The sequence below is a fragment of the Miniopterus schreibersii genome, assembly GCF_964146895.1.
Source record: "Miniopterus schreibersii genome assembly, chromosome: 3".
NCBI classification, from domain to species: Eukaryota; Metazoa; Chordata; class Mammalia; order Chiroptera; family Miniopteridae; genus Miniopterus; species Miniopterus schreibersii.
This window is the reverse complement of record NC_138103.1, coordinates 3,366,039-3,377,387: the sequence shown is the minus strand read 5'-3', so window position 1 is coordinate 3,377,387 and position 11,349 is coordinate 3,366,039. Positions and strand designations below refer to the sequence as shown.

Genomic DNA, 11,349 nt, shown 5'->3' with positions numbered 1-11,349 from the left:
AAGGAGACTGAGGAAGGGGGGGCAGGAAGGAAGGGAGATTGAGGGGGGGCAGGAAGGAAAGGAGACTGAGGAAGGGGGGGCAGGAAGGAAGGGAGACTGAGGAGGGGGGGCAGGAAGGAAGGGAGACTGAGGAAGGGGGGGCAGGAAGGAAGGGAGACTGAGGAAGGGGGGGCAGGAAGGAAGGGAGACTGAGGAGGGGGGCAGGAAGGAAGGGAGACTGAGGAGGGGGGGAAGGAAGGAAAGGAGACTGAGGAAGGGGGGGCAGGAAGGAAGGGAGACTGAGGAGATGGGGCAGGAAGGAAGGGAGACTGAGGAAGGGGGGGGCGGCAGGAAGGAAAGGAGATTGAGGAAGGGGGGGCAGGGAGGAAGGGAGACTGAGGAGGGAGGGCGGGAAGGAAGGGAGACTGAGGAGGGGGGGCGGGAAGGAAGGGAGACTGAGGAGGGGGGGCGGGAAGGAAGGGAGACTGAGGAAGGGGGGGGCGGCAGGAAGGAAAGGAGATTGAGGAAGGGGGGGCAGGGAGGAAGGGAGACTGAGGAGGGAGGGCGGGAAGGAAGGGAGACTGAGGAGGGGGGGCGGGAAGGAAGGGAGACTGAGGAAGGGGGGGGCGGCAGGAAGGAAAGGAGATTGAGGAAGGGGGGGCAGGGAGGAAGGGAGACTGAGGAGGGGGGGCGGGAAGGAAGGGAGACTGAGGAGGGGCGGCAGGCGCGGGGCTGAAGCGGGATGGGGTGGGAGCCCGGGGCGGCCGCCAGAGGCCACCAGCAGGTCCGCCGTCCGAAGTCCGGGTGCCCAGGCGGGGCTTTGGGGACCTGGGCGTGACCTCGGAGGGCGGCTGGGGCCGAGGGAAGGGTGGTCTCGGGAAGCAGCGGCGAGCCAACCAGCGGTGGAGCGAGACGCGCGCGTCTCTGTTCCCCCGAAACCCCCACCTTTCCAGAGAACAGTCTGTGCCTGGGGCGGGCGCGTGACGGGTGTGTTCCGGGGACACCGCGGGGCGGGCTGCGCGGGACGGGCCGCTGCGGGCTGCGCGGGGCGGGCGTCCGTCTGGGGGACGCGGGTGGGGGCGTCTGTGCGCGCAGGGAGAGCGGGATGCGCGCGCGGGGTGCGCGGCGGGGGCGGGGGCGGGGCTGGGTGTTGGGTGTGCGGGGACGCGGCGTGCGGGTGGGCTCGTGCGCGGGCCCGGAGCTCGGTGCCCCCGAGGGGAAGGAGAGGGCCGGGAGCCGGCTGCGCGGGCGGCCCGCCTCGGGCGCCACCGGGCCCCGCCCACGGGCGCTCCGGCTCCCGCCCCTGCGCCGCCCCTGCGCCCGCCGCGCGCTCGCAGCCCGACTCCGCCGCCGCCAGCGTGCGCGTCCGACCCCGCGAGCCGTCGCGAGCGCCCCGGGAAGCAGGTACGACAGCGACGCGGCGGGCGCGGGGGGGCCCTGGCCGGCGCCCTCCGCTGCCCGGGCCTCGGTTTCCCCGCCGGCGCGCTTAGGCACTGCGGGGACCCGTCTCGGGGCGCAGGGGGAGCTCCGTGGGGTGCGACCAGCCCCGGGAGCGGGGCGCGGGGACGGGCGGCGGGCGCGGGGACGGGCGGCGGGGCGCGGGGACGGGCGGCGGGGCGCGGGGACGGGCGGCGGGCGCGGGGACGCGTCGTCCAGGAGGGCGGCCGCAGCGCGCTGGGGGCGCGGACTTGGCGCGGGGCCCCGGGCCCGGCTCTGCTGGACCTCGCTGGCCTCGCCGCGCCGCCTCCCCTCGCCTGCTTGGCCGCCGTACGGGGGGCCCCGCGGGCGGAGGGCGGGGAAGCGGCCGGACCCCAGCTCGCCGGGGCTGAACCCGCGCCGCCCGGGCCGGGCGTCGTCTCTCAGTACCCCCGGGAGTCCCAGGAGGACGCCGGGTCCGGCCCCTTCGAGCCCCTCCCCCGAGGGCAAGTGTCCAGAGACTGTCCTAGCGCGTGGATGAGGCGGCGCGGGGGAGAAGCTGGGACCAGAGGGTGCGCAGCGTGGAGTGGGGGAAACTGAGGCACAGGGGAGTTTAGGGAGGAAGCAGCAGAGCTTCTCCCATCCGTGGGAAGCACGACAGCATCCCACCCCATCTCCACCAGGGAGCCCTGAGGGGGGCGCTGTGCGAAGGCTCCCCCAGACCTAGGTGTCCCTCCCTACCCCCCCCCCCCCGTGTAATTCCAAGAGGAGCGAGGATCCACCCAGCTCCGTCCATGACCTTCCCGCCCCTCCCCCCGCCTCCCCGAATTTGGCTCGTTCCCTCTGGGCCTCTCCTGCCCGTAGGAAGCCTGCGAACTGGCGCTGTGCGGGCCGCTGGAGAGAAAAGGCAGAATCCGTCCAAATCCTCCGTCGCCTTCCTCCCCCCCCCGTTATTTCCTGGAGAGTCACCCAGGTTGCTGCGTATAAGTCTAGCTTATGGATTTTAGCTGCCCGGTCAGCCTCCATCCCGGCCTTGCCTCCTGATGGGTGTTTAGGTCATAAAAATGGAGGGACTGGTTTTTATTGCAGCCTTTTGCGTAAATTCCTCTGGGTTAAGTAAGAGTACTTTGCTCTTTGCCCTAAACTAACTTCACAGGATCTGAATTTGGGGGGGAAATTCTCTTCATCTCAATTGCACCTGCCCGTGTAGGCAAACATGCATATACACATGCACACGTGTGCCCCCTGCCTGCATACATACACGTGCGCATGTTCATACCTATGTGCACTGCATGCACACACATGCACAGGTGCATGCATGCGCACCCGTCTGGCTGTGGACAGGTACAAACACAAACCCCCCCAGCTGCGGTCCCTGCTGAGCCCAAAGGCCTGAGACTGCCAGGCACAAGCTCTGCCTGACCAGGCCTCGGTGGGCAGAGTTTCCATGTTACCCCCACCCTCCGATGGGAGACAGAGGAATTAGGAGCCATGGCTGACAGACAGGAGTGTCCAGGGTCCTGCTGGGGGACCACAGACTCATCGGGTCGGGGCTATGTCGGGGAGTCCAGTGCCCTGGGGCACGGGCCAGTACCATCAGGCATTTGCTGGAGTGCCCGATAGCTGCCAGCTGGAGCAGGGCTGGAATCTGAGGTGCCTGGACCACAATCCCAGCTCCGCCGCTTCCTAGCCGGGGCCGTTCCCTTCCCACTCCTGAGCCAGTTTTCTCACCTGTAACATGGGGGTGATGACAGTGGCAACCTCCGGAACTGCTGAGTGGGTCAGTGGGACAAGCAAACAGGGTGCAGAGCACTGTCAGCACCCGGTGTGCAGGAAATCTTGTCCCAGGCAGGGCAGGCCCGGAGATGGCCCTGGGTTGGGGCGATGCTCAGAGCCACCATTTGGGAGCTCACCCACTCCCGAGTGCAGGCTTCCTTCCAATCAAAATAACAACAGCACCCGCTCTGTGCCAGGGACTGTGCTTGGCTGTGTGCTTCGCTCTCGGGTCCAGTCTCTACTTTACACTGAGAAAACCGAGGTCAGAGAGGGGGCCTGGGCTTTAGAATCACACAGATCTGGGGTCTGACCCCACCTCTGCCACGGACCCACTGTGTGGGCTCTTGGGCAAGCGAGTCACCCTCCCTGAGCCTTTGTCTAACTCAGAATTGGGTTCACAAATCCTAATTCCCGGGGGGCATGTGAAGACTACAGGGGCAGTGATTATAAGAGCACCTCCACACAATAGGTGTATTAGAAATGTGCATCCCCTTTCCTGCCACAAGCCCATCATGATTGCAAGGTCGCTTTCTGTCCGCCCAGACACATCCTTCTGTCTCTCCTACAAGTTGAGGCACCTTACTTCAAAGCTGCATTGGACTGCTTGTCACTTTCTAAACACGCTTCACTTGGTCAAGCCTCCAGGCCTTTGTAAGAGTTGTTATCTCTGTGTGGAAATGCCTTTTTCATGCTACTGCTCCAGAGAAACTCCTCTTCATCCTTCAAAACCCACTTTAGAAGTCCCCTCCTCTTGTATCTTTTCTTGAAATGTCCTCTTCCTGTCCTTGGGCAGAAAAAGTATCTAGGATTGCAGCCTCTGATTTGAAGAAGGAGCTCAAAGTGTTACTTTCTCTCTCTCCCCTCTTCCTTTACTTGTGTTTCCATAGCGTTTTATATGGAGTACAATTTGGACTACAAATTACCAGGCAGCTAACACTACCATTATCAGCATCAGCGTCAACACACAGTGTTGCCCATGCACCAGGCACTGCTCTAAGAGGTTTAGGCTGTTGACTCATTGAATTCCCTGAAATAACCCTTTGAGACATGTTACTTATTACTGATGTTTTACATATAAGGAAGTCGAGTCACAGAAATGCCAAGTAATTTGCCCTAGACCATACAATTCATCTGTGTCAGAGCTGGGGGAAGATGCTGGCTGTGGTGTCTGGGTTGTTACCTTTTAAATATATATATCTTTTATTGATTTCAGAGAGAGGAAGGGAGAGAGAGAGAGAGAGAGAAACATCAATGATGAGAGTCATTGATTGGCTGCCTCCTGCATGCCCCCCACCGGGGATTGAGCCCACAACCCGAGCATGTGCCCTGACTGGGAATCGGGAATCGAACCAGATCCTAGGCCGATGCTCAGCCGCTGAGCCACGCCTGGCCAGGCTGGGTTGTTAGCTTTTACGCTATGCTGCTCTTTAAGAATGAGAGGTGGGCCAGGTGGGGACCGGGGCACCCTGGAGGGCTCCCGCCCCATCCAAAGGGGAAGCCACATGTTGGGCCTGGAAAAGCTGGCTCCCAGCTTTTCCGATCCTCTTTTCTCAAGAGGGTCCAGAAATACAGAGTTTTATATGACATCTCCCACTTTTAAAATCGTGGGAGAAAGCTAAAGTTTTAAAAGGAGCATAGGGCTCATAAAAGCTGTCCATAGGTCTCCTTTGTGATGTCTGCTCTTTCCTGCGTCCCCAAGGTAGGACCTGGGCTGACTTCGTCTCTGCAGCCTAGCTGAGGGCCGAGTGTACCGCAGGCCCTTTGTGGGTGCCCCGGCCCTTCTGGACTCCGTGAGAGCGGGGCTGGGCTCTCACCAAGCAAAGCCTCACCCTCCGTCCCACTCACAGCTCAGGATTCCCTGCCTGTGCAGGCAACCAGTTGATGTGTCTCTCTCCCATCGATGTTTCTCTCTGATTTCCACTTCCTTTCTCTCTCCCTTCCACTCTCTTTAAAAAAATCAATGGAAAAAATATCCTTGGGTGAGAATTAACAACAACAAAAAGGGAACTTCTTTTTCACAGTGAGGGAACAGTGTTTTAGCTAAGACACAGCCACGGGGCCGGGCTGAGCCTGGAGGAGTTCCCTGGGGTGGGTTTGGGGGCAGGTAGTTTGGGGAGGCTGAAGTAATATAAGGGGTGCCCAGCTGATGGGGAACAGGAAGAGATTGAGGTCTGAGGGGTTCATGGGCTTCCCTAAGGCCACACAGTTACAACAATAGAACGTGAATTCAGGCCCCACCTTCTCCTCCCCCAGTGCTTCTCTGAGGATTCGGAGGCTGGGACATCAGGGAGCCTTGTAGACTGCTGGGATGCTCAGGCAGCCTTGCTTACTCCTGATGTTCGGGGAGCTCACTCCCAAGCTGAGGTCTGGAAGGAGGGCTAAGGTCCAGGAAGCCGGGTGCACCCTCCTTCATGAGCTGTGTCAGATTTGGCTCCATCAAGGGCCTGAAGCAGGGGCTGGGCTGCAGCCTCCAGAAACCAGCTCCCCTCACCCAAGCTGATTCCTGAAATTCCACTGTGGATCTCACCTGTGTCTGTGTGCAGAGTTTGTTGATTTTCCTAGGTGAAAAGCTCCACTCCCAACTTAGGAGGGAGCACCTTTCTCCGGGTTTGCATGGGAGTGAAAAGAACCTGGATAGAGGCTGTGGGGAGTCTGGTCAGTGGAGAGGTCACAGAGAACCTTTGGGGCTGAGGCTGTGGGCCCACAGGTACCTTTGAAGGGCTGCTTTAGACATGTGGGGTGTAAAATGTTTGGAGTGTGCCTGGCACGGGGCTGGTGCTCCCTAATGGAAGAAGGGGTTCCCTGAGGAGACAATTCTGGTCCTTAAAGTGTTACTGCCAAGGTTTAAGGGTTTTAATCCCCGGATTCTGTAATTTTCCTCAGACAGGCATTTGTGTTAACAAGAGTTTGGGAGGCAGGCAGGCTGCAGTTGGAGCTCAGCTCTGTGTGACTGTGCAAGACACTGAGCCTCTGAACCCTGACCGTGGCCTGTGGATGGGGGACCAAGATGGGACCTCCCTCGGGTGCGTGGCAGGGGGGGTGTCAGCAGGCTCAGTGCACAGCACCTGAGCTCAGTGGCCAGCAGGTCACTGACTCCCAGTCATTGGCCTCACCCTTCTCACTGCTCTGATTAACTTCAGAAACATTAAATTGCTCTTGCACTTGGAGAAAGGATGCGGGTGGGCCGTGGGAGGAGAGGCCTGGGGCTGAAAAGACACAAACACCTTCACCTGCAGAATTCAGGGAAAGCTGAAAGATCACAATCGGGGCCTGAGTGTGGGTGTCCAGGGAGCGGTGAGGGTCAGTCAGGTGGAGAGCAGACTGGGTTTGCACCTTGCTGGGTGCTGGAGCAGGAACCTGGCCGACCCCTCCAACACCAGATGACAGATGATGCCCTGGCCAAGGGATGCCAGGCATTAGGCACATTAGGCCTAGAAGGCAAAACCTGGGGGTGGGTAATGGGGCACATTTCCGAGCATTAGTGATTACTTAGGGAGTGTTTCCCGAATGCTGCAACACTAGTTCACAGGAATGTAAACTAGAGAGCGAGGGTTTTTTTCTATTTTGTTCACTGCTCCACTCTGCAGCCTCCGCTCCCAGTAACACTGAATGAATGCTTGTTGAATGAATGAATGACGAATGAACGGATGGGTGAGTGCCAGCAAAGCGCTGGGTGCTGGAGACACAGTGGTGAGCAAGCCACGTCTCTCAGCGCCCTGTCCTGGGACCCGCTCCCCGTCCCCATTCCCACTCCTGAACTCCCACTGGCGCCGGCCAGTGCTGCCTGCCTGAGGGGCGAGCTGTGTTCCTGTTGAATCTTAGCGTCTAGCTGGCTAAACCCCCGACCTGAAGTCCTCCCGTTGCCACATGTGGTTCCGCTGCATGTTGTTTTGTTTGCTCACACACAGTGGTGAACGGCCTTGGTTTCTCTTTACACTCCTGATACAGTTCATCAAATAAATGCTGATGGGCCCGTGTGCTTTCTCCACTGCAGTAATAATGGTAATAACAAGCAGTGTTAAGTATGGGCCACCTGCCAGGCACGTGCTATTTCGCAGGATTCTTCCTGCGATCATGAGGGCTGGGTACAGCTCTGCTCCCTGGTTGGCACACGGAGAAACTGAGCTCTCCCATGAGGGATCTCATTGTATCCCTCCAACAGTCCAGTGGAACAGCTGCTGCAACTGTCTGCATTTTGCAGATGGAAAAACAGGGTCAGAGAGGCTAAGTAACTTGCTGAGGTCACACAGAGCTACCAAATGGTGGGGCTCGGATTCTAGCCCAAGCAGTCTGACGACAGAGCCTACTCCCCGCCTCTCAGTTGCCAGGTGTCATGTAAAAGGTGACTGTGAAGAGGAGTGGAAAGTTCTCTTCCGTGACAGGGCTCTGGAAGGCCTTGGCTCACCTGTAGCCATGTATGTTTTCAGCAGTCACTCCCTCAAGATCTGCCCTGAGTTGCTGTGTGGGTGAAGATCCTAATCGCCCCAACAACGAGGCCAGGCCAGAGCCCTGCTTGCGTGTGGCTGTGGGCAGCACCCCTCACCTTCCTAGACACCAGATTCCCAGCCTCCACATCTCCCTGGAGGCCTGGGAGCTGGCCATCCAAGAGCCTGGGCCCAAGGCCAGGACAGCCAAGCTGGGTTTCAGAGGCTGGCGAGAAATGGAGACTTAACAGAAAGCAGGAGGAGTCAAGGGAGAAAACATCACCCTTTTCCCTTCCTTGTCTCTGATTCACAACTTTCACCTAGTGCTTAAAGAGAAAGGTTTTTTAAATAAACTCCAAGGCATTGGAACTCACTCTGGAGGCCTAGGGCACAAGGAGCCCAGCTGAGCCAACACTAATAGGTCGCTTACTCTAGAACAGGTACAATGTTTTGCCTGGGTTATCTCATTTAATTTGTGCAATAACCCTGTCATCATCATTGCCACCATCACCATCACTATCATCCTCACCACCACCACCACCACCACTACCATCACCACCACCACCATCACCACCACCATCACCACCACCACCACCATCACCATCACTATCATCCTCACCACCATCATCACCATCACCACCTTCATCACCACCACCATCACTATCATCCTAACCACCATCACCACCACCACCATCACCATCATTACCACCATCATCACCACCATCATCCCCACCATCCCCACGACCGCCACCATCACCACCTCATCACCATCATCACCATCACCTTCATCACCTTCATCATCACTGTTATCGCCATCATCACCATCACCATCATTACCACCATCATCACCACCATCATCACCACCATCCCCACCATCCCCACCACCACCACCATCACCATCACCACCACCATCACCACCACCACCATCACCACCACCATCACCGTCATCACCATCACCTTCATCATCACTGTTATTCCCAGCATCACCAGCATCAATATCATGGGTACTTCCCAGGCTCAAGGTCCAACTTGCAGATGGGAAAACAGACCCAGAGGACATGACACATCCATCTCCTAGAAAGATTAAGAGGTTGGTCTCTAAAGTCTGAAAGACCCAAATTTGATTCTTAGTTCTGACACTTTCTAGCTGTGTGACTTTGGGCAAGTGACTTAACCTCTCTGAACCTCAGAGTTATTGCTGTAAATTGGGGTGATCACAGTTCCCGCTTCCTAGAGTGGCGATGAGGATCACACAAGCTGGTGCATGTAAAGCACTGGGCCTGGCTCAAATCATAAAAGCAAAACAAACACAAGAGAACACTCCAGCAAGGGGAACAGCAGTAAAGGGGAGAGCTTGGGGCATTTGGTTGGGAGCTCCCAGCAGCTCTGAATGTTGAGGGGCAGGTGCTGCCCAGCCAGCATGAGAACAGCGCTTGGCAGCAGGACTGGAGAGACCACTCAAGGGCCCTTATTTCTTCCTGAGTAACCAGGGTGTGGAGGGACGAGAGGGGCAGCTCTCACCTGGAACAGGGCTGAGAGTTCAGAGCTGGCGCTGCCACCGTCCAGCCTGGGAGAGACCAGGGGCAGGACCCTTTTCCACGCTGAATGGAGGCGGTTCCAGCAGGAGCTGGCCAATCCCTGTTCCGGACACACACAGCTCTCCAGAGCTGCCAGCCCAGACCCCCGCTACCCATGGTGCCATTTTCTTCTGGGCCCTTCCACCTTTCTGATATGTTTCTGAGCGCTAATGGTGGGCACCTAAGGTCAATCCTATGCCAGGCAGCCCTGAGCATCTCACCTCCAGCCTCCAGGGCTGCTGCGAACGATTGTGGGTTGCGTGCTCCACAGCTCCAGGGGTGTCATTCACGTAGAATACATGGTGAGTGATGCCCCCTAGAGTTGTGCAGTGTACCACCCGCAGCAGCTCTGTGAGCCGCCTCCTGGAGAGGGTACAGAATCTATCTGTGGGCCCCAGGCCTGGCTGCAATTCAGGGCAGATCGAGCAGGGTCTGGATGCCAATCAAGACACGGAGAGCCTTGCTGCCCAAGGCTTGTCCTTGAGAAGCCTGTGCCTGGGCATTGCGTCACCGGTGATGGTGATGGATTACAGATTGTCCTTGACATAGATTATTGAGAAACAATATAGCAAAATGGTTATAAGAGCAGGCCCTGGAGCCAGCCAGATGTGGGTTCAATTCTGCTCCACTGCCCTCACTGTGTGACTTTGGGCAAATCACCTGACCTCTCTGTGCCTCAGTTTCCTCATCTAAAAAATGGGTATATAATAATACACATGGGTATATCCTAGTCCTCCCTCTCTGGCGAGTTACCGTGAGAAGGAAACAAATGCAGGTAAAGCTTTAAGAGTAGTGTCCGCCAAGTAGTTACATGGTTACTGCATGTTAAGGGTCAGTGACATCACCAGCCAGGGAGGTGGGGCTCAGAGTGGCCCCTTGGAAGGCAGCTCCCTGAAATCTTGCCAGGGCGATGAAGGATTTGGGGCCCAAACTGAAGTCTTTGGCCCAGAGCCAGATCAAGCCAATACTTGATCGGGACTTGTCAACATAACTTTTCCATAGTCAGGTGCTACTAAGGTTTCAGAGATTGGGGGGGAGGGGGAGATTCTTGAAGTAAATGCCAGGAAGGAAGAGGGCTGCAGTCCAGACCTCCATGCCCTCAGTTCATTCCTCTAGACCAGAGGTCAGCAACCTAGAGCCCCAAGGCCAAGTTCAGTCCACCACCTGTTTTTGTACAGCCTGTGAGCTAAGAATGGTTTTTCCATGGTTGGTAGAAAACGAGAGAAAAATAATATTTCATGACCCATGCAAGTGACATGAAGTTCAAAATTCAGTGTTCATAGATAAAGTGTTAAGGAAACGCAACGACTCTGCATCATTTAACAGTATCTGTGGCAGCACGTAGCTGCCCGAGACCACGGGACCCACCCAGCCTGAACTATTACCGCTTGGCCCTTCACTGAAAGGCCGCCTGACCCTGCTCTGGCACGTGGCTCCCAGACTCCGTTGCATGTCAGAATGACTGGGGACTATTTAAAAGCTTGGTGCTCAGGTGATGCCCCAGACCAAGAAGTCAGACTGCCTGAGGGTAGAGCCAGGTATCAGATCCACTATGCAGCTGAGTGGGAACCTCCGTCCCAGCACCTGCTGTGTGCCTCCTGCCACACCTGGGAGCGCTGTCCAGAGCTCAGAAAATTTACCCAGAGTCTAGGCAGCTTTTCTGGCCCCAGGCTTGTGGGCAGGGTTGCCGGCTGGCCCCCATGGGCCTTATTTTGTGTGACCCACACAGTAATTTTTAAATCAGGAAATTTCACTTTGGCATCTGGGTTCAGATTCTCTTGAGGATCTGGCTGATCCTGAGCAGATGTTTCCAAGTGGCCGTAACGTGGATCTGACTCGGCTTCATTGTTTTGTTTGTTCTTATTTTTTAAACATATCTTTATTGATTTCAGAGAGAGGAAGGGAGAAGGAGAGAGAGAGAAACATCAAAGATGAGAGAGTCATTGATCAGCTCCTCCTGCACGACCCCTGCTGGGGATCGAGCCCACAACCCGGGCCTGTGCCCTGACCGGGAATCGAACCTCGGGCTCCTGGATTGTGGGTCGATGCTCAACCACTGAGCTACGCTGGCCAGGCAAATTCTTGGCTTTGTTGTTTAACACCACCTGCGTGGCCCCCGAAAGCATTTGAGTCTTAAAGTTCTGACTTAATGGTAAGGAATCCAGCCCCAAACCTCT

General features: G+C 57.1%; 1 protein-coding gene across 9 annotated transcripts in view; it reads left to right on the top strand.

Moving 5' to 3' along the window:
* Window positions 1–672: 672 nt before the first annotated feature.
* SCNN1B (sodium channel epithelial 1 subunit beta) overlaps window positions 673–11,349 on the top strand; it is a 48,693-nt gene continuing 38,016 nt past the window's right edge. Inside the window, exon 1 of one of the 9 annotated variants that reach the window (XM_081132795.1) lies at window positions 673–763. The gene's annotated coding sequence lies outside the window, so the exon portion shown is untranslated. Of the gene's footprint in view, window positions 764–815; window positions 967–1,298; window positions 1,384–11,349 lie in introns of those variants that run through there. The other 8 variants (XM_081132791.1, XM_081132788.1, XM_081132792.1 and 5 more) reach the window with 8 other exon arrangements.